This window comes from Leuresthes tenuis, unplaced genomic scaffold (genome assembly GCF_036924035.1).
Source record: "Leuresthes tenuis unplaced genomic scaffold, fLeuTen1.0.hap1 SCAF_17, whole genome shotgun sequence".
NCBI lineage: Eukaryota > Metazoa > Chordata > Actinopteri > Atheriniformes > Atherinopsidae > Leuresthes > Leuresthes tenuis.
In genome coordinates this window covers 26,737,959-26,758,175 of record NW_027325371.1, presented here as the reverse complement: position 1 = coordinate 26,758,175, position 20,217 = coordinate 26,737,959, and positions in this window count along the sequence as shown.

The following is a 20,217-nucleotide window of genomic DNA, read 5'->3' as shown; positions in this document are numbered from 1 at the left end:
CGCCCCTCTCTTCACCCGAGTGTCCAGGACATACGGCCGCAAGTCCGATGATACAACCACAAAGTCGATCATCGAACTGCGGCCAAGGGTGTCCTGGTGCCAAGTGCACATATGGACACCCTTATGTCTGAACATGGTGTTCGTTATGGACAGTCCATGACCAGCACAGAAGTCCAACAACATAACACCACTCTGGTTCAGATCGGGGGGGCCGTTCCTCCCAATCACACCCCTCCAGGTCTCACTGTCATTGCCCACGTGAGCATTGAAGTCCCCCAGCAGAACGAGGGAGTCTCCGGTAGGAGCATTCTCCAGTGCCTCCCCCAGAGACTCCAAAAAGGGTGGGTACTCTGAACTGCTGTTTTGCGCATAGGCACAAACAAGTCAGGACTCGTCCCCCCACCCGAAGGCGGAGGGAGGCTACCCTCTCGTTCACTGGGGTAAACCCCAATGTACTGGCACACAGCCGGGGGGCAATAAGTATGCCCACACCTGCTCTGCGCCTCTCACCACGGGCAACTCCAGAGTGGAAGAGAGTCCAACCCCTCTCAAGAGGACTGGTTCCAGAGCCCAAGCCGTGCGTCGAGGTGAGTCCGACTATATCTAGCCGGAACCGCTCAGCCTCGCGCACCAGCTCCGGCTCCTTCCCCAACAGAGAGGTGACATTCCACGTCCCAAGAGCTAGCTTCAGTAGCCGAGGATCAGACCGCCAAGGCCTCTGCCTTCGGCCGCTACCCAGCTCACATCGCACCCGACCCCCTTGGCCCCTCCCACGGGTGGTGAGCCCGTCGGAAGAGGGGGACCCACGTCATCATTTCGGGCTATGCCCGACCGAGCCCCATGGGCACAGACCCGGCCACCAGGCGCCCGCTGCCGGGCCCCATCCCCGGGCCTGGCTCCGGGGGGAGGCCCCGGTGTCCCATATCCGGGCAAGGGATCACGAGGTCCAAATTTTTTGTTCATCATAAGGGGTCTTTTGAGCTGTTCTTTGTCTGGTCCCTCATCTAGGATCTGTTTGCCTTGGGTGACCCTACCAGGGGCTTAAAGCCCCGGGCAACATAGCTCCCAGACTCATTGGGGCACGCAAACTCCCCCACCACGATAAGGTGACAGCTCAGGAGGGAGAATCCCGACTATACACCATCAAATGCGGTAGCGGAGATGTTCGGCTGTGAGTAGGTGTGATTCTCCAACCATAATTGCTGAAAAATGTGTTAGAAAAGGTAAGAATGCCGGTCCATACATCATCAAAAGCGGGAGAGGTGGTGTTCGGCTGCAAGTAGGTTTGAATGTCCAACCATAGTAAGTAATAGGCGGGTAAGAAAAGGCTCGAATGCCACACTATATACCATCAAAAGCGGAAGCGGAGGTGTTCGGCTGCAAGACGGTGTGAACGTCCGACCAAAGTTTGTAAAAAGCAGTTAAGAAAATGTTCGAATATCCAACCAAACATAATCAAAAGCGGGAGCAGAGCTGTTCGACTGCAAGTAGGTGTGAATATCAGATCATAATTTGCAAAAAGCTGTTGAGAAAGGGTGAGAATGCCCGACTATACACTATCAAATGTGGGAGCGGAGTTGTTCGGCTGTGAGTAGGTGTGATTCTACAACCATAATTGCTGAAAAATGTGTTAGAAAAGGTAAGAATGCCGGACCATATATCACCAAAAGCGGGAGAGGTTGTGTTCGGCTGCAAGTAGGTGTGAATGTCCAGCCATAATTACTCACAAACGGGTAAGAAAGGGTACTATTGCCAGACCATATATGATCAAAACAGGGAGCGGAGGTGGTTCAGCTGCAAGAAGGTTTGAATGTCCGACTAAAGTTTGTAAAAAGCGGGTAAGACAAGGTGTGAATTCCCGACAATGTATGATCAAAAGAGGAGTGGAGGTTTTCGGCTGCAAGAAGGTCTGAATGTCCACCCATAATTACTGAAAAATGGGTAAGAAAAGGTGCGAAAGCCCAACCGCACATGATCATAAGTGGATGAGAAGGTGTTCGACTGCAAGTAGGTGTGAATGTAAGATCATAATTTGTAAAAAGCGGGTAAGAAAAGGTAAGAATGCCCAACCATAAATTATCAAAAGCGGCAGCAGAGTTTCGACTGGTATTTATCAATGTCTAGATAGATTTAAACAAAAAAACAACGTTGTACTTTGCAATAAAAGAAAGAGCAAATCAAAAGTTTTAGGAATCCGAGAATAAGCTTATTTTCATGAGTTCTGCACGATTTCGGATTTTATGTATAAAATGAATTCATTCACTCAAACCAAGTTAAAACTGCTTTTTCCTTCATATTTATCAATGTCTAGATCGACTTCAACAAAGAACAACATTGTATTTTGCAGTAGAAGAAAGAGCAAAACTGAAGGATCAGGAATCCGAGAATAAGCTTCTTTTCATACGTTCTGCATGATTTGGGATTTTATGTATAAAATTAATTCCTTCACTCAAACTAAGTTAACACTGCTTTGTCCTTCATATGTACCCATTTCTACATATATTTCAAGCATAAACTTCCTCATACTACCCTGAATGAGAAAGAGCCACACTTGTGATTAAGCCATACGCCCCTTTTGAGGAGTTCTGCATGATTTGGGATTTTATCTATAAAATCAATTCCTTCACTCAAACTATGTTAAAACGGCTTTTACCTTCATATTTATCAATGTCTCGATAGATTTAAACAAAAAAACAACGTTGTACTTTGCAGTAAAAGAAAGAGCCAATCAAAAGTTTTAGGAATCCGAGAATAAGCTTATTTTCATGAGTTCTGCACGATTTCGGATTTTATGTATAAAATGAATTCATTCACTCAAACCAAGTTAAAACTGCTTTTTCATTCATATTTATCAATGTCTAGATCGACTTCAACAAAGAACAACATTGTATTTTGCAGTAGAAGAAAGAGCAAAACTGAAGGATCAGGAATCCGAGAATAAGCTTATTTTCTTATGGGCAAGTGGGAACTGCTTTGTCCTTCGTATTTATCAATGTGTAGATGGATTTCAACTTCTTCTACTGCAAAGTCCAATGTTTTTCTTTGTTGAAGTCGATCTAGACATTGATGAATATGGAAGGACAAAGCAGTTTTAACTTGGTTTGAGCAAAGCAATTCATTTTATAGCAAAATCCGAAATCGTGCAGAACTCATGAAAGCAGGCTTATACTCGGATTCCTGAAACTTTAGATTTGCTCTTTCTTTTACTGCAAAGTACAACGTTGTTTTTTTGTTTAAATCTTTCTAGACATGGTAAATATGAAGGACAAATCAGTTTTAACATAGTTTGAGTGAAGTAATGCATTTTATAAGCAAAATCCCAAATCATGCAAAACTCACGAAAAGCTTTTTCTCGCTTTTCACTGCTTTTTACAAACTTTGGTCGGACGTTCACACCTTCTTGCATCCGAACACCTCCGCTTCCGCTTTTGATGATGTATATTCGGGCATTCGAACCTTTTATTACCCGCTTTTTACAAACCATTGTTGTACTTTCACACCTTCTTGCAGCCGAACACCACCTCTCCCGCTTTTGATGATGTATGGTCCAGTATTCTTACCTTTTCTAACACATTTTTCAGCAATTATGGTCGGACATTCACACCTACTCACAGCTGGACACCTCCGCTCCCGCTTTTGATCATACAATGTCGGGACATCGCTCCTTGTCTTACCAGCTTTTTACAAACTTTAGTCGAACATTCACACCTTCTTGCAGCTGAACACCTCCGCTCCCGCTTTTGATGATGTATAGTCGGGCTTTCGAGCCTTTTCTTACCCGGTTTTTACAAATTATGGTTGGACATTCAGACCTTGCAGCCGAACACCTCCGCTCTCTCTTTTGATCATACATTGTCGGGCATTCGCACCTTGTCTTACCCGCTTTTTACAAACTATAGTCAGACATTCACACCTTGCAGCTGAACCTCCGCTCCCTGTTTTGAACATGTATGGTCTGGCAATACTACCTTTTCTTCCCCCGTTTGTGATTAATTATGGCTGGACATTCAAACCTACTTGCAGTCGAACAGATCTGCTCCCGCTTTTGATTATGTTTGGTTGGATATTCGAACCTTTTCTTAACTGCTTTTTACAAACCATGGTCGTACTTTCACACCGTCTTGTAGCCGAACAACTCCGCTCTCGCTATTGATTTTGTACAGTCGGGTATTTTAACCTTTTCTTACCCGCTTTTTACCAACTATGGTCGGACATTCACACCGTCTTACAGCGGAACACCTCCGCTCCCGCTTTTTATGGTGTATAGTCGGGCATTTGAACCTTTTCTTACCCGCTATTTACAAACTATGGTAGGACATTCAAACTTTCGTGTATCCGAAAACCTCCGCTCTCTCTTTTGATCATACATTGTCGGACATTCGCACCTTTTCTTACCGGCTTTTTACAAACCATGGTCGGACTGTCACACCTTCTTGTAGCCGAACACATCCGCTCCCGCTATTGATTGTGTACAGTCGGGTATATTAACCTTTTCTTACCCGCTTTTTACCAAGTATGGTTGGACATTCACACCTTCGTACAGCGGAACACCTCCGCTCCCTCTTTTGATGGTGTATGTTCGGGCATTCAAACCTTTTCTTACCCGCTTTTTCCAAACTATGGTCGGCTATTCACAGCTTCCTCTCCATCCACCATACTTGTATGGTGGGATATTCACACCCACTTGCATCCAAAGACCTCCGCCCCAAATTTTGTTGATATTTAGTCGGACATTCGCACCTTACCCGCTTTTGGCAAACTATGGCCTTCTTGCAGCCAAACAACTCTGATCTTGCTTTTGATGATGTAAGGTTGGGCATTCAGACCTTGCTTCACCTGCTTTTCACCAAATATAGTCGGACATTCACACCTTCTTGCAGCCGAACACTTCCGCTCCACCTTTTAGTGTTCTATCACACCTTTTTTTTCACCGCATTTTATACATTATGGTTGGAAATTTTCAACCACTCTCATCCGAAGACCTCTCCTCCCGCTTTTGTTAATATATTTGAACTTTAGTTTGACATTCAAACCTTCTTGCAGCTGAACCACCTCCGCTCCCTGTTTTGATCATATATGGTCTGGCTACTACCTTTTCTTACCCGTTTGTGAGTAATTATGGCTGGACATTCACACCTACTTGCAGTCGAACACAACCTCTCTCGCTTTTGATGATGTATGGACCGGCATTTTTACCTTTTCTAACACATTTTTCAGCAATTATGGTCGGAGATTCACACCTACTCACAGCCGAACAACTCCGCTCCCGCATTTGATGATGTATAGTCGGGCATTCTCACCCTTTCTCATCAGCTTTTTGCAAATTATGATCTGACATTCACACCTACTTGCAGTCGAACAGCTCTGCTCCCGCTTTTGATTATGTTTGGTTGGATATTCGAACCTTTTATTAACTTCTTTTTACATATTTTGGTTGGATGTTCACACCTTCTTGTAGCCGAACACTTCCACTCCTGCTTTTGATGATGTATGGTTGGGCATTCACACCTTTTTTTTGCCCATTTTTCAGGAATTATGGGTGCATATTCACACCTTGCAGCTGAACACCTCCTATCCCACTTATGATCATGTGCGGTTTGATTTTCGAAAAGTTTCTTTCATGTTTTCTAGCAATTATTGATGGACATGTAGACCTTCTTGCAGCTGAACACCTCCGCTCCCGCTTTTGATGATACATTGTCAGGCATTCGCACCTTGTCTTACCCACTTTTTACAAACTTTAGTCGAACAGTCACACCTTTTTGCAGCCGAACACCACCTCTCCCGCTTTTGATGATGTATGGTCCAGCATTCTTACCTTTTCTAACACATTCTTCAGCAATTATGGTCGGACATTCACACCTACTCAGAGCCGAACACCTCCGCTCCCGCATTTGATGGTGTATAGTCGGGCATTCTCACCCTTTCTCATCAGCTTTTTACAAATTATGATCTGACATTCACACCTGCTTTTGATAATGTATTGTTAGGCATTCGCACCTTTTTTTTTACCCATTTTTCATGAATTATGTGTGGACATTCACACCTTCTTGCAGCCGAACACCTCCTCTACCGCTTATGATCATGTGCGGTTTGATATTCGAAAATTTACTTTCTTGTTTTAAAGCAATTATTGATGGACATTCAAACCTTCTTTTTGATGGTGTATAGTTGGGCTTTCGAGCCTTTTCTTCCCGGTTTTTACAAACCATGGTCGGACTTTCACACCTTCTTGTAGCCGTACAACTCCGCTCCCGCTATTGATTGTGTACAGTCGGGTATTTTAACCTTTTCTTACCCGCTTTTTACAAACTATGGTGGGACATTCAAACCTTCTTGTATCCGAAAACCTCCGCTCTCTCTTTTGATCATACATTGTCGGACATTCGCACCTTTTCTTACCCGCTTTTTACAAACCATGGTCGGACTTTCACATCTTCTTGTAGCCGAACACATCCGCTCCCGCTATTGATTGTGTACAGTCGGGTATTTTAACCTTTTCTTACCCGCTTTTTACCAACTATGGTCGGACATTCACACCGTCTTACAGCGGAACACCTCTGCTCCCGCTTTTGATGGTGTATAGTCGGGCATTCGAACCTTTTCTTACCCGCTTTTTACAAACTATGGTGGGACATTCAAACCTTCTTGTATCCGAAAACCTCCGCTCTCTCTTTTTATCATACATTGTCGGACATTCGTACCTTTTCTTACCCGCTTTTTACAAACCATGGTCGGACTTTCACATCTTCTTGTAGCCGAACACATCCGCTCCCGCTATTGATTGTGTACAGTCGGGTATTTTAACCTTTTCTTACCCGCTTTTTACAAACCATTGTTGGACTTTCACACCTTCTTGCAGCCGAACACCACCTCTCCCGCTTTTGATGATGTATGGTCCAGTATTCTTACCTTTTTTAACACATTTTTCAGCAATTATGGTCGGACATTCACACCTACTCACAGCTGGACACCTCCGCTCCCGCTTTTGATCATACAATGTCGGGACATCGCTCCTTGTCTTACCAGCTTTTTACAAACTTTAGTCGAACATTCACACCTTCTTGCAGCTGAACACCTCCGCTCCCGCTTTTGATGATGTATAGTCGGGCTTTCGAGCCTTTTCTTACCCGGTTTTTACAAATTATGGTTGGACATTCAGACCTTGCAGCCGAACACCTCCGCTCTCTCTTTTGATCATACATTGTCGGGCATTCGCACCTTGTCTTACCCGCTTTTTACAAACTATAGTCAGACATTCACACCTTGCAGCTGAACCTCCGCTCCCTGTTTTGATCATGTATGGTCTGGCAATACTACCTTTTCTTCCCCCGTTTGTGAGTAATTATGGCTGGACAGTCACACCTACTTGCAGTCGAACAGCTCTGCTCCCGCTTTTGATTATGTTTGGTTGGATATTCGAACCTTTTCTTAACTGCTTTTTACAAACCATGGTCGTACTTTCACACCGTCTTGTAGCCGAACAACTCCGCTCTCGCTATTGATTTTGTACAGTCGGGTATTTTAACCTTTTCTTACCCGCTTTTTACCAACTATGGTCGGACATTCACACCGTCTTACAGCGGAACACCTCCGCTCCCGCTTTTTATGGTGTATAGTCGGGCATTTGAACCTTTTCTTACCCGCTATTTACAAACTATGGTAGGACATTCAAACTTTCGTGTATCCGAAAACCTCCGCTCTCTCTTTTGATCATACATTGTCGGACATTCGCACCTTTTCTTACCGGCTTTTTACAAACCATGGTCGGACTGTCACACCTTCTTGTAGCCGAACACATCCGCTCCCGCTATTGATTGTGTACAGTCGGGTATATTAACCTTTTCTTACCCGCTTTTTACCAAGTATGGTTGGACATTCACACCTTCGTACAGCGGAACACCTCCGCTCCCTCTTTTGATGGTGTATGTTCGGGCATTCAAACCTTTTCTTACCCGCTTTTTCCAAACTATCGTCAGCTATTCACAGCTTCCTCTCCACCCACCATACTTGTATGGTGGGATATTCACACCCACTTGCATCCGAAGACCTCCGCCCCAAATTTTGTTGATATTTAGTCGGACATTCGCACCTTACCCGCTTTTGGCAAACTATGGCCTTTTTGCAGCCAAACAACTCTGATCTTGCTTTTGATGATGTAAGGTGGGGCATTCAGACCTTGCTTCACCTGCTTTTCACCAAATATAGTCGGACATTCACACCTTCTTGCAGCCGAACACTTCCGCTCCACCTTTTAGTGTTCTATCACACCTTTTTTTTCACCAAAAAACACAACCAAGTAGGAACAATCGGGCCCTATTCGATGGCTGCCATGTCTTTTACTCTGTGCAAAAGACAAGGCAGCAACAAAAACACCACGAGAATCCCGTATTGAGGCTTTGTTCTGACCGCTCATTCGGGGTCGCATTTCTTTCAAGCAATTCTCCTGGTTAGCCCACACTCGGCTCGCTCCCATAGCCGTGTTAAAGTCTACTTCGCATTCACTCTCTTTTCCCATCAGACTCTTGGGATTTTATCTATAAAATGAATTCCTTCACTCAAACTATGTGAAAACTGCTTTGTCCTTAATATTTACCATGTCTAGAAAGATTTAAACAAAAAAAACAACGTGTACTTTGCAGTAAAAGAAAGAGCAAATCTAAAGTTTCAGGAATCCGAGAATAAGCTTACTTTCATGAGTTCTTCACGATTTCGGATTTTGCTATAAAATGAATTCCTTCACTCAAACTAAATTAAAACTGCTAAACCGCTAATCTGTTATATGTAAGGCAGATGTCAAATTCACCGAAATAGGATCAAAGGGTATTCGGCCAATCGAGCTGTAGCAACTTCGGTAAAAGAGTATAAGTTGAAGAGTTTGTGAATAAAGGTGTGCGCACACATAGTGTGCTGTACGAAAATAGGCAGGGAGCAATGCCGGCTGGGGTATATGTTCTTGTATGTTGTCTGACTGTTTGATTTGAATGTGTTGTGTAAGTGTCTTGTTGAATGTTACATGTTTGGGCTTTGACACGCTTCACTGTGGTTGTTAACTGTGTGGTGTGTCCTGAAATGTTATATGTTTGGGCTGTGTGACATGCTTAATGCTTGTCAGTAGCTACCCACTTATTCATATACTATCAAAGTATGTCCGGACTTCTTATGTTGTCAGTTCCCATCAAAAGCGGAAGCGGAGGTCTTCGGATGCAAGTGGGTGTGAATATCCCACCATACAAGTATGGTGGAGAGGAAGCTGTGAATGGCCGACCATAGTAAAAGGCGGGTGAGAGAAGGTGCGAATGCCTAACCATACATCATCAAAAGAGGGAGCGGAGGTGTTCCGCTGTAAGACGGTGTGAATGTCCGACCATAGATGGTAAAAAGCGGGTAAGAAAAGGTTAAATTACCCGACTGTACACAATCAAAAGAGGGAGCGGAGTTGTTCAGCTAAGAGAAGGTGTGAAAGTCCGACCTTGGTTTCTAAAAAGCGGGTAAGAAAAGGTTCGTATGCCCGAATATACACCATCAAAAGCGGAAGCGGAGGTGTTCGGCTGCAAGATATTGTGAACGTCCAACCAAAGTTTGTAAAAAGCAGTTAAGAAAAGGTTCGAATATCTAACCAAACATAATCAAAAGCGGGAGCAGAGCTGTTCGACTGGAAGTAGGTGTGAATGTCAGATCATAATTTGCAAAAAGCTGATGAGAAAGGGTGAGAATGCCCGACTATACATCATCAAATGCGGGAGCGGAGTTGTTCGGCTGTGAGTAGGTGTGAATCTCCGACCATAATTGCTGAAAAATGTGTTAGAATAGGTAAAAATGCCGGTCCATACATCATCAAAAGCGAGAGAGGTTGTGTTCGGCTGCAAGTAGGTGTGAATGTCCAGCCATAATTACTCACAAACGGGTAAGAAAAGGTAGTATTGCCAGACCATATATGATCAAAACAGGGAGCGGAGGTGGTTCAGCTGCAAGAAGGTTTGAATGTCCGACTAAAGTTCAAATATATTAAAGAAAGCGGGAGGAGAGGTCTTCGGATGAGAGTGGTTGAAAATTTCCAACCATAATGTATAAAATGCGGTGAAAAAAAGGTGTGATAGAACACTAAAAGGTGGAGCGGAAGTGTTCGGCTGCAAGAAGGTGTGAATATCCGACTATATTTGGTGAAAAGCAGGTGAAGCAAGGTCTGAATGCCCAACCTTACATCATCAAAAGCGAGATCAGAGGTGTTTGGCTGCAAGAAGGCCATAGTTTGCCAAAAGCGGGTAAGGTGCGAATGTCCGACTAAATATCAACAAAATTTGGGGCAGAGGTCTTCGGATGCAAGTGGGTGTGAATATCCAACCATACAAGTATGGTGGAGAGGAAGCTGTGAATAGCCGACCATAGTTTGGAAAAAGCGGGTAAGAAAAGGTTTGAATACCCGAACATACACCATCAAAAGAGGGAGCGGAGGTGTTCCACTGTACGAAGGTGTGAATGTCCGACCATAGTTGGTAAAAAGCGGGTAAGAAAAGGTTAAAATACCCGACTGTACACAATCAATAGCGGGAGCGGAGTTGTTCGGCTACTAAAAGGTGTGAAAGTCCGACCCTGGTTTGTAAAAAGCGGGTAAGAAAAGGTTCGAATGCCCGAACATACACCAACAAAAGAGGGAGCGGAGGTGTTCGGCTGCAAGAAGGTGTGAACGTCCGACCAAAGTTTGTAAAAAAGCAGTTAAGAAAAGGTTCGAATATCTAACCAAACATAATCAAAAGCGGGAGCAGAGCTGTTCGACTGCAAGTAGGTGTGAATGTCAGAGAATAATTTGCAAAAAGCTGATGAGAAAGGGTGAGAAATCCCGACTATACACCATCAAATGCGGTAGCGGAGTTGTTCGGCTGTGAGTAGGTGTGATTCTCCAACCATAATTGCTGAAAAATGTGTTAGAAAAGGTAAGAATGCCGGTCCATACATCATCAAAAGCGGGAGAGGTGGTGTTCGGCTGCAAGTAGGTGTGAATGTCCATTAATAATTGCTTTAAAACATGAAAGAAAATTTTCGAATATCAAACCTTACATGATCATTAGCGGGAGAGGAGGTGGTTCAGCTGCAAGAAGATGTGAATATCCACCCATAATTACTGAAAAATGGGTAGGAAAAGATGCGAATGTCCAACCATAAATCATCAAAAGCAGGAGTGGAGTTGTTCAGCTACAAGAAGGTATGAAAGTCCAACCATGGTTTGTAAAAAGCGGGTAAGAGAAGGTTCGAATACCCGAATATATACCATCAAAAGCGGAAGTGGGGGTGTTCGGCTGCAAGAAGGTGTGAACGTCCGACCAAATATTGTAAAAAGCAGTTAAGAAAAGGTTTGAATATCCAACCGAACATAATCAAAAGCGGGAGCAGAGCTGTTCGACTGCAAGTAGGTGTGAATGTCAGATCATAATTGCTGAAAAATGTGATAGAAAAGACTAGAATGCCGGACAATACATCATCAAAAGCGGGAGAGGTGGTTTTTCGGCTGCAAGTAGGTGTGAATGTCCAGCCATAATTACTCACAAACGGGGGAAGAAAAGGTAGTATTTCCAGACCACACATGATCAAAACAGGGAATGGAGGTGGTTCAGCTGCAAGGTGTGAATGTCTGACTAAAGTTTGTAAAAACCGTGTAAGACAAGGGGCGAATGCCCGACAATGTATGATCAAAAGAGGGAGTGGAGGTTTTCGGCTGCAAGGTCTGAATGTCCAACCATAATTTGTAAAAATCGGGGAAGAAAAGGCTCGAAAGCCCGACTATACACCATCAAAAGCGGGAGCAGAGGTGTTCAGGTGCAAGCAGGTCTGAATGTCCGACCAATAATTACTGAAAAATGGGTAAGAAAAGGTGCGATTGCCAAATCATACATCATCAAAAGCAGGAGCGGATGTGTTCGGCTACAAGAAGGTTTGAATGTCCAACCATAGTAAGTAATAGGTGGGTAAGAAAAGGCTCGAATGCCCGACTATACACCATCAAAAGCGGAAGCGGAGGTGTTCGGCTGCAAGATATTGTGAACGTCCGACCAAAGTTTGTAAAAAGCAGTTAAGAAAAGGTTCGAATATCTAACCAAACATAATCAAAAGCGGGAGCAGAGCTGTTCGACTGCAAGTAGGTGTGAATATCAGATCATAATTTGCAAAAAGCTGATGAGAAAGGGTGAGAATGCCCGACTATACACCATCAAATGCGGGAGCGGAGTTGTTCGGCTGTGAGTAGGTGTGAATCTCCGACCATAATTGCTGAAAAATGTGTTAGAAAAGGTAAGAATGCCGGTCCATACATCATCAAAAGCGAGAGAGGTTGTGTTCGGCTGCAAGTAGGTGTGAATGTCCATTAATAATTGCTTTAAAACATGAAAGAAAATTTTCGAATATCAAACCTTACATGATCATTAGCGGGAGAGGAGGTGTTCAGCTGCAAGAAGATGTGAATATCCACCCATAATTACTGAAAAATGGGTAGGAAAAGATGCGAATGTCCAACCATAAATCATCAAAAGCAGGAGTGGAGTTGTTCAGCTACAAGAAGGTATGAAAGTCCAACCATGGTTTGTAAAAAGCGGGTAAGAAAAGGTTCGAATACCCGAATATATACCATCAAAAGCGGAAGCGGAGGTGTTCGGCTGCAAGAAGGTGTGAACGTCCGACCAAAGTTTGTAAAAAGCAGTTAAGAAAAGGTTTGAATATCCAACCGAACATAATCAAAAGCGGGAGCAGAGCTGTTCGACTGCAAGTAGGTGTGAATGTCAGATCATAATTGCTGAAAAATGTGATAGAAAAGACTAGAATGCCGGACAATACATCATCAAAAGCGAGAGAGGTGGTTTTTCGGCTGCAAGTAGGTGTGAATGTCCAGCCATAATCACTCACAAACGGGGGAAGAAAAGGTAGTATTTCCAGACCACACATGATCAAAACAGGGAATGGAGGTGGTTCAGCTGCAAGGTGTGAATGTCTGACTAAAGTTTGTAAAAACCGTGTAAGACAAGGGGCGAATGCCCGACAATGTATGATCAAAAGAGGGAGCGGAGGTTTTCGGCTGCAAGGTCTGAATGTCCAACCACAATTTGTAAAAATCGGGGAAGAAAAGGCTCGAAAGCCCGACTATACACCATCAAAAGCGGGAGCAGAGGTGTTCAGGTGCAAGAAGGTCTGAATATCCGACCAAAAATTAATGAAAAATGGGTAAGAAAAGGTGCAAATGCCAAATAATACATCATCAAAAGCAGGAGCGGATGTGTTCGGCTACAAGAAGGTTTGAATGTCCAACCATAGTAAGTAATAGGCGGGTAAGAAAAGGCTCGAATGCCCGACTATATACCATCAAAAGCGGAAGCGGAGGTGTTCGGCTGCAAGACGGTGTGAACGTCCGACCAAAGTTTGTAAAAAGCAGTTAAGAAAATGTTCGAATATCCAACCAAACATCAAAAGCGGGAGCAGAGCTGTTCGACTGCAAGTAGGTGTGAATATCAGATCATAATTTGCAAAAAGCTGTTGAGAAAGGGTGAGAATGCCCGACTATACACTATCAAATGTGGGAGCGGAGTTGTTCGGCTGTGAGTAGGTGTGATTCTACAACCATAATTGCTGAAAAATGTGTTAGAAAAGGTAAGAATGCCGGACCATATATCACCAAAAGCGGGAGAGGTTGTGTTCGGCTGCAAGTAGGTGTGAATGTTCAGCCATAATTACTCACAAACGGGTAAGAAAGGGTACTATTGCCAGACCATATATGATCAAAACAGGGAGCGGAGGTGGTTCAGCTGCAAGAAGGTTTGAATGTCCGACTAAAGTTTGTAAAAAGCGGGTAAGACAAGGTGTGAATTCCCGACAATGTATGATCAAAAGAGGAGTGGAGGATTTCGGCTGCAAGAAGGTCTGAATGTCCACCCATAATTACTGAAAAATGGGTAAGAAAAGGTGCGAAAGCCCAACCGCACATGATCATAAGTGGATGAGAAGGTGTTCGACTGCAAGTAGGTGTGAATGTAAGATCATAATTTGTAAAAAGCGGGTAAGAAAAGGTAAGAATGCCCAACCATAAATTATCAAAAGCGGCAGCAGAGTTTCGACTGGTATTTATCAATGTCTAGATAGATTTCAACAAAAAACAACGTTGTACTTTGCAGTAAAAGAAAGTGCAAATCAAAAGTTTTAGGAATCCGAGAATAAGCTTATTTTCATGAGTTCTGCACGATTTCGGATTTTATGTATAAAATGAATTCCTTCACGCAAACTAAGTTAACACTGCTTTGTCATTCATATGTACCCATTTCTACATATATTTCAAGCATAAACTTCCTCATACTACCCTGAATGAGAAAGAGCAACACTTGTGATTAAGCCATACGCCCCTTTTGAGGAGTTCTGCATGGTTTGGGATTTTATCTATAAAATTAATTCCTTCACTCAAACTATGTTAAAACGGCTTTTACCTTCATATTTATCAATGTCTCGATAGATTTAAACAAAAAAACAACGTTGTACTTTGCAATAAAAGAAAGAGCAAATCAAAAGTTTTAGGAATCCGAGAATAAGCTTATTTTCATGAGTTCTGCACGATTTCGGATTTTATGTATAAAATGAATTCATTCACTCAAACCAAGTTAAAACTGCTTTTTCCTTCATATTTATTAATGTCTAGATCGACTTCAACAAAGAACAACATTGTATTTTGCAGTAGAAGAAAGAGCAAAACTGAAGGATCAGGAATCCGAGAATAAGCTTCTTTTCATACGTTCTGCATGATTTGGGATTTTATGTATAAAATTAATTCCTTCACTCAAACTAAGTTAACACTGCTTTGTCCTTCATATGTACCCATTTCTACATATATTTCAAGCATAAACTTCCTCATACTACCCTGAATGAGAAAGAGCCACACTTGTGATTAAGCCATACGCCCCTTTTGAGGAGTTCTGCATGATTTGGGATTTTATCTATAAAATCAATTCCTTCACTCAAACTATGTTAAAACGGCTTTTACCTTCATATTTATCAATGTCTCGATAGATTTAAACAAAAAAACAACGTTGTACTTTGCAGTAAAAGAAAGAGCCAATCAAAAGTTTTAGGAATCCGAGAATAAGCTTATTTTCATGAGTTCTGCACGATTTCGGATTTTATGTATAAAATGAATTCATTCACTCAAACCAAGTTAAAACTGCTTTTTCATTCATATTTATCAATGTCTAGATCGACTTCAACAAAGAACAACATTGTATTTTGCAGTAGAAGAAAGAGCAAAACTGAAGGATCAGGAATCCGAGAATAAGCTTATTTTCTTATGGGCAAGTGGGAACTGCTTTGTCCTTCGTATTTATCAATGTGTAGATGGATTTCAACTTCTTCTACTGCAAAGTCCAATGTTTTTCTTTGTTGAAGTCGATCTAGACATTGATGAATATGGAAGGACAAAGCAGTTTTAACTTGGTTTGAGCAAAGCAATTCATTTTATAGCAAAATCCGAAATCGTGCAGAACTCATGAAAGCAGGCTTATACTCGGATTCCTGAAACTTTAGATTTGCTCTTTCTTTTACTGCAAAGTACAACGTTGTTTTTTTGTTTAAATCTTTCTAGACATGGTAAATATGAAGGACAAATCAGTTTTAACATAGTTTGAGTGAAGTAATGCATTTTATAAGCAAAATCCCAAATCATGCAAAACTCACGAAAAGCTTTTTCTCGCTTTTCACTGCTTTTTACAAACTTTGGTCGGACGTTCACACCTTCTTGCATCCGAACACCTCCGCTTCCGCTTTTGATGATGTATATTCGGGCATTCGAACCTTTTATTACCCGCTTTTTACAAACCATTGTTGGACTTTCACACCTTCTTGCAGCCGAACACCACCTCTCCCGCTTTTGATGATGTATGGTCCAGTATTCTTACCTTTTCTAACACATTTTTCAGCAATTATGGTCGGACATTCACACCTACTCACAGCTGGACACCTCCGCTCCCGCTTTTGATCATACAATGTCGGGACATCGCTCCTTGTCTTACCAGCTTTTTACAAACTTTAGTCGAACATTCACACCTTCTTGCAGCTGAACACCTCCGCTCCCGCTTTTGATGATGTATAGTCGGGCTTTCGAGCCTTTTCTTACCCGGTTTTTACAAATTATGGTTGGACATTCAGACCTTGCAGCCGAACACCTCCGCTCTCTCTTTTGATCATACATTGTCGGGCATTCGCACCTTGTCTTACCCGCTTTTTACAAACTATAGTCAGACATTCACACCTTGCAGCTGAACCTCCGCTCCCTGTTTTGATCATGTATGGTCTGGCAATACTACCTTTTCTTCCCCCGTTTGTGATTAATTATGGCTGGACATTCAAACCTACTTGCAGTCGAACAGATCTGCTCCCGCTTTTGATTATGTTTGGTTGGATATTCGAACCTTTTCTTAACTGCTTTTTACAAACCATGGTCGTACTTTCACACCGTCTTGTAGCCGAACAACTCCGCTCTCGCTATTGATTTTGTACAGTCGGGTATTTTAACCTTTTCTTACCCGCTTTTTACCAACTATGGTCGGACATTCACACCGTCTTACAGCGGAACACCTCCGCTCCCGCTTTTTATGGTGTATAGTCGGGCATTTGAACCTTTTCTTACCCGCTATTTACAAACTATGGTAGGACATTCAAACTTTCGTGTATCCGAAAACCTCCGCTCTCTCTTTTGATCATACATTGTCGGACATTCGCACCTTTTCTTACCGGCTTTTTACAAACCATGGTCGGACTGTCACACCTTCTTGTAGCCGAACACATCCGCTCCCGCTATTGATTGTGTACAGTCGGGTATATTAACCTTTTCTTACCCGCTTTTTACCAAGTATGGTTGGACATTCACACCTTCCTACAGCGGAACACCTCCGCTCCCTCTTTTGATGGTGTATGTTCGGGCATTCAAACCTTTTCTTACCCACTTTTTCCAAACTATGGTCGGCTATTCACAGCTTCCTCTCCACCCACCATACTTGTATACTCATCCGAAGACCTCTCCTCCCGCTTTTGTTAATATATTTGAACTTTAGTTTGACATTCAAACCTTCTTGCAGCTGAACCACCTCCGCTCCCTGTTTTGATCATATATGGTCTGGCTACTACCTTTTCTTACCCGTTTGTGAGTAATTATGGCTGGACATTCACACCTACTTGCAGTCGAACACAACCTCTCTCGCTTTTGATGATGTATGGACCGGCATTTTTACCTTTTCTAACACATTTTTCAGCAATTATGGTCGGAGATTCACACCTACTCACAGCCGAACAACTCCGCTCCCGCTTTTGATGATGTATAGTCGGGCATTCTCACCCTTTCTCATCAGCTTTTTGCAAATTATGATCTGACATTCACACCTACTTGCAGTCGAACAGCTCTGCTCCCGCTTTTGATTATGTTTGGTTGGATATTCGAACCTTTTCTTAACTTCTTTTTACATATTTTGGTTGGACGTTCACACCTTCTTGTAGCCGAACACTTCCACTCCTGCTTTTGATGATGTATGGTTGGGCATTCACACCTTTTTTTTGCCCATTTTTCAGGAATTATGGGTGGACATTCACACCTTGCAGCTGAACACCTCCTATCCCACTTATGATCATGTGCGGTTTGATTTTCGAAAAGTTTCTTTCATGTTTTCTAGCAATTATTGATGGACATGTAGACCTTCTTGCAGCAGAACACCTCCGCTCCCGCTTTTGATCATACATTGTCAGGCATTCGCACCTTGTCTTACCCACTTTTTACAAACTTTAGTCGAACAGTCACACCTTTTTGCAGCCGAACACCACCTCTCCCGCTTTTGATGATGTATGGTCCAGCATTCTTACCTTTTCTAACACATTCTTCAGCAATTATGGTCGGACATTCACACCTACTCAGAGCCGAACACCTCCGCTCCCGCATTTGATGGTGTATAGTCGGGCATTCTCACCCTTTCTCATCAGCTTTTTACAAATTATGATCTGACATTCACACCTGCTTTTGATAATGTATTGTTAGGCATTCGCACCTTTTTTTTTACCCATTTTTCATGAATTATGGGTGGACATTCACACCTTCTTGCAGCCGAACACCTCCTCTACCGCTTATGATCATGTGCGGTTTGATATTCGAAAATTTACTTTCTTGTTTTAAAGCAATTATTGATGGACATTCAAACCTTCTTTTTGATGGTGTATAGTCGGGCTTTCGAGCCTTTTCTTCCCGGTTTTTACAAACCATGGTCGGACTTTCACACCTTCTTGTAGCCGAACAACTCCGCTCCCGCTATTGATTGTGTACAGTCGGGTATTTTAACCTTTTCTTACCCGCTTTTTACCAACTATGGTCGGACATTCACACCGTCTTACAGCGGAACACCTCTGCTCCCGCTTTTGATGGTGTATAGTCGGGCATTCTAACCTTTTCTTACCCGCTTTTTACAAACTATGGTGGGACATTCAAACCTTCTTGTATCCGAAAACCTCCGCTCTCTCTTTTGATCATACATTGTCGGACATTCGCACCTTTTCTTACCCGCTTTTTACAAACCATGGTCGGACTTTCACATCTTCTTGTAGCCGAACACATCCGCTCCCGCTATTGATTGTGTACAGTCGGGTATTTTAACCTTTTCTTACCCGCTTTTTACAAACCATTGTTGGACTTTCACACCTTCTTGCAGCCGAACACCACCTCTCCCTCTTTTGATGATGTATGGCCCAGTATTCTTACCTTTTCTAACACATTTTTCAGCAATTATGGTCGGACATTCACACCTACTCACAGCTGGACAACTCCGCTCCCGCTTTTGATCATACAATGTCGGGACATCGCTCCTTGTCTTACCAGCTTTTTACAAACTTTAGTCGAACATTCACACCTTCTTGCAGCTGAACACCTCCGCTCCCGCTTTTGATGATGTATAGTCGGGCTTTCGAGCCTTTTCTTACCCGGTTTTTACAAATTATGGTTGGACATTCAGACCTTGCAGCCAAACACCTCCGCTCTCTCTTTTGATCATACATTGTCGGGCATTCGCACCTTGTCTTACCCGCTTTTTACAAACTATAGTCAGACATTCACACCTTGCAGCTGAACCTCCGCTCCCTGTTTTGATCATGTATGGTCTGGCAATACTACCTTTTCTTCCCCCGTTTGTGAGTAATTATGGCTGGACATTCACACCTACTTGCAGTCGAACAGCTCTGCTCCCGCTTTTGATTATGTTTGGTTGGATATTCGAACCTTTTCTTAACTGCTTTTTACAAACCATGGTCGTACTTTCACACCTTCTTGTAGCCGAACAACTCCGCTCCCGCTATTGATTTTGTACAGTCAGGTATTTTAACCTTTTCTTACCCGCTTTTTACCGACTATGGTCGGACATTCACACCGTCTTACAGCGGAACACCTCCGCTCCCGCTTTTTATGGTGTATAGTCGGGCATTTGAACCTTTTCTTACCCGCTATTTACAAACTATGGTAGGACATTCAAACTTTCGTGTATCCGAAAACCTCCGCTCTCTCTTTTGATCATACATTGTCGGACATTCGCACCTTTTCTTACCAGCTTTTTACAAACCATGGTCGGACTCTCACACCTTCTTGTAGCCGAACACATCCGCTCCCGCTATTGATTGTGTACAGTCGGGTATATTAACCTTTTCTTACCCGCTTTTTACCAAGTATGGTTGGACATTCACACCTTCGTACAGCGGAACACCTCCGCTCCCTCTTTTGATGGTGTATGTTCGGGCATTCAAACCTTTTCTTACCCGCTTTTTCCAAACTATGGTCGGCTATTCACAGCTTCCTCTCCACCCACCATACTTGTATACTCATCCGAAGACCTCTCCTCCCGCTTTTGTTAATATATTTGAACTTTAGTTTGACATTCAAACCTTCTTGCAGCTGAACCACCTCCGCTCCCTGTTTTGATCATATATGGTCTGGCTACTACCTTTTCTTACCCGTTTGTGAGTAATTATGGCTGGACATTCACACCTACTTGCAGTCGAACACAACCTCTCTCGCTTTTGATGATGTATGGACCGGCATTTTTACCTTTTCTAACACATTTTTCAGCAATTATGGTCGGAGATTCACACCTACTCACAGCCGAACAACTCCGCTCCCGCTTTTGATGATGTATAGTCGGGCATTCTCACCCTTTCTCATCAGCTTTTTGCAAA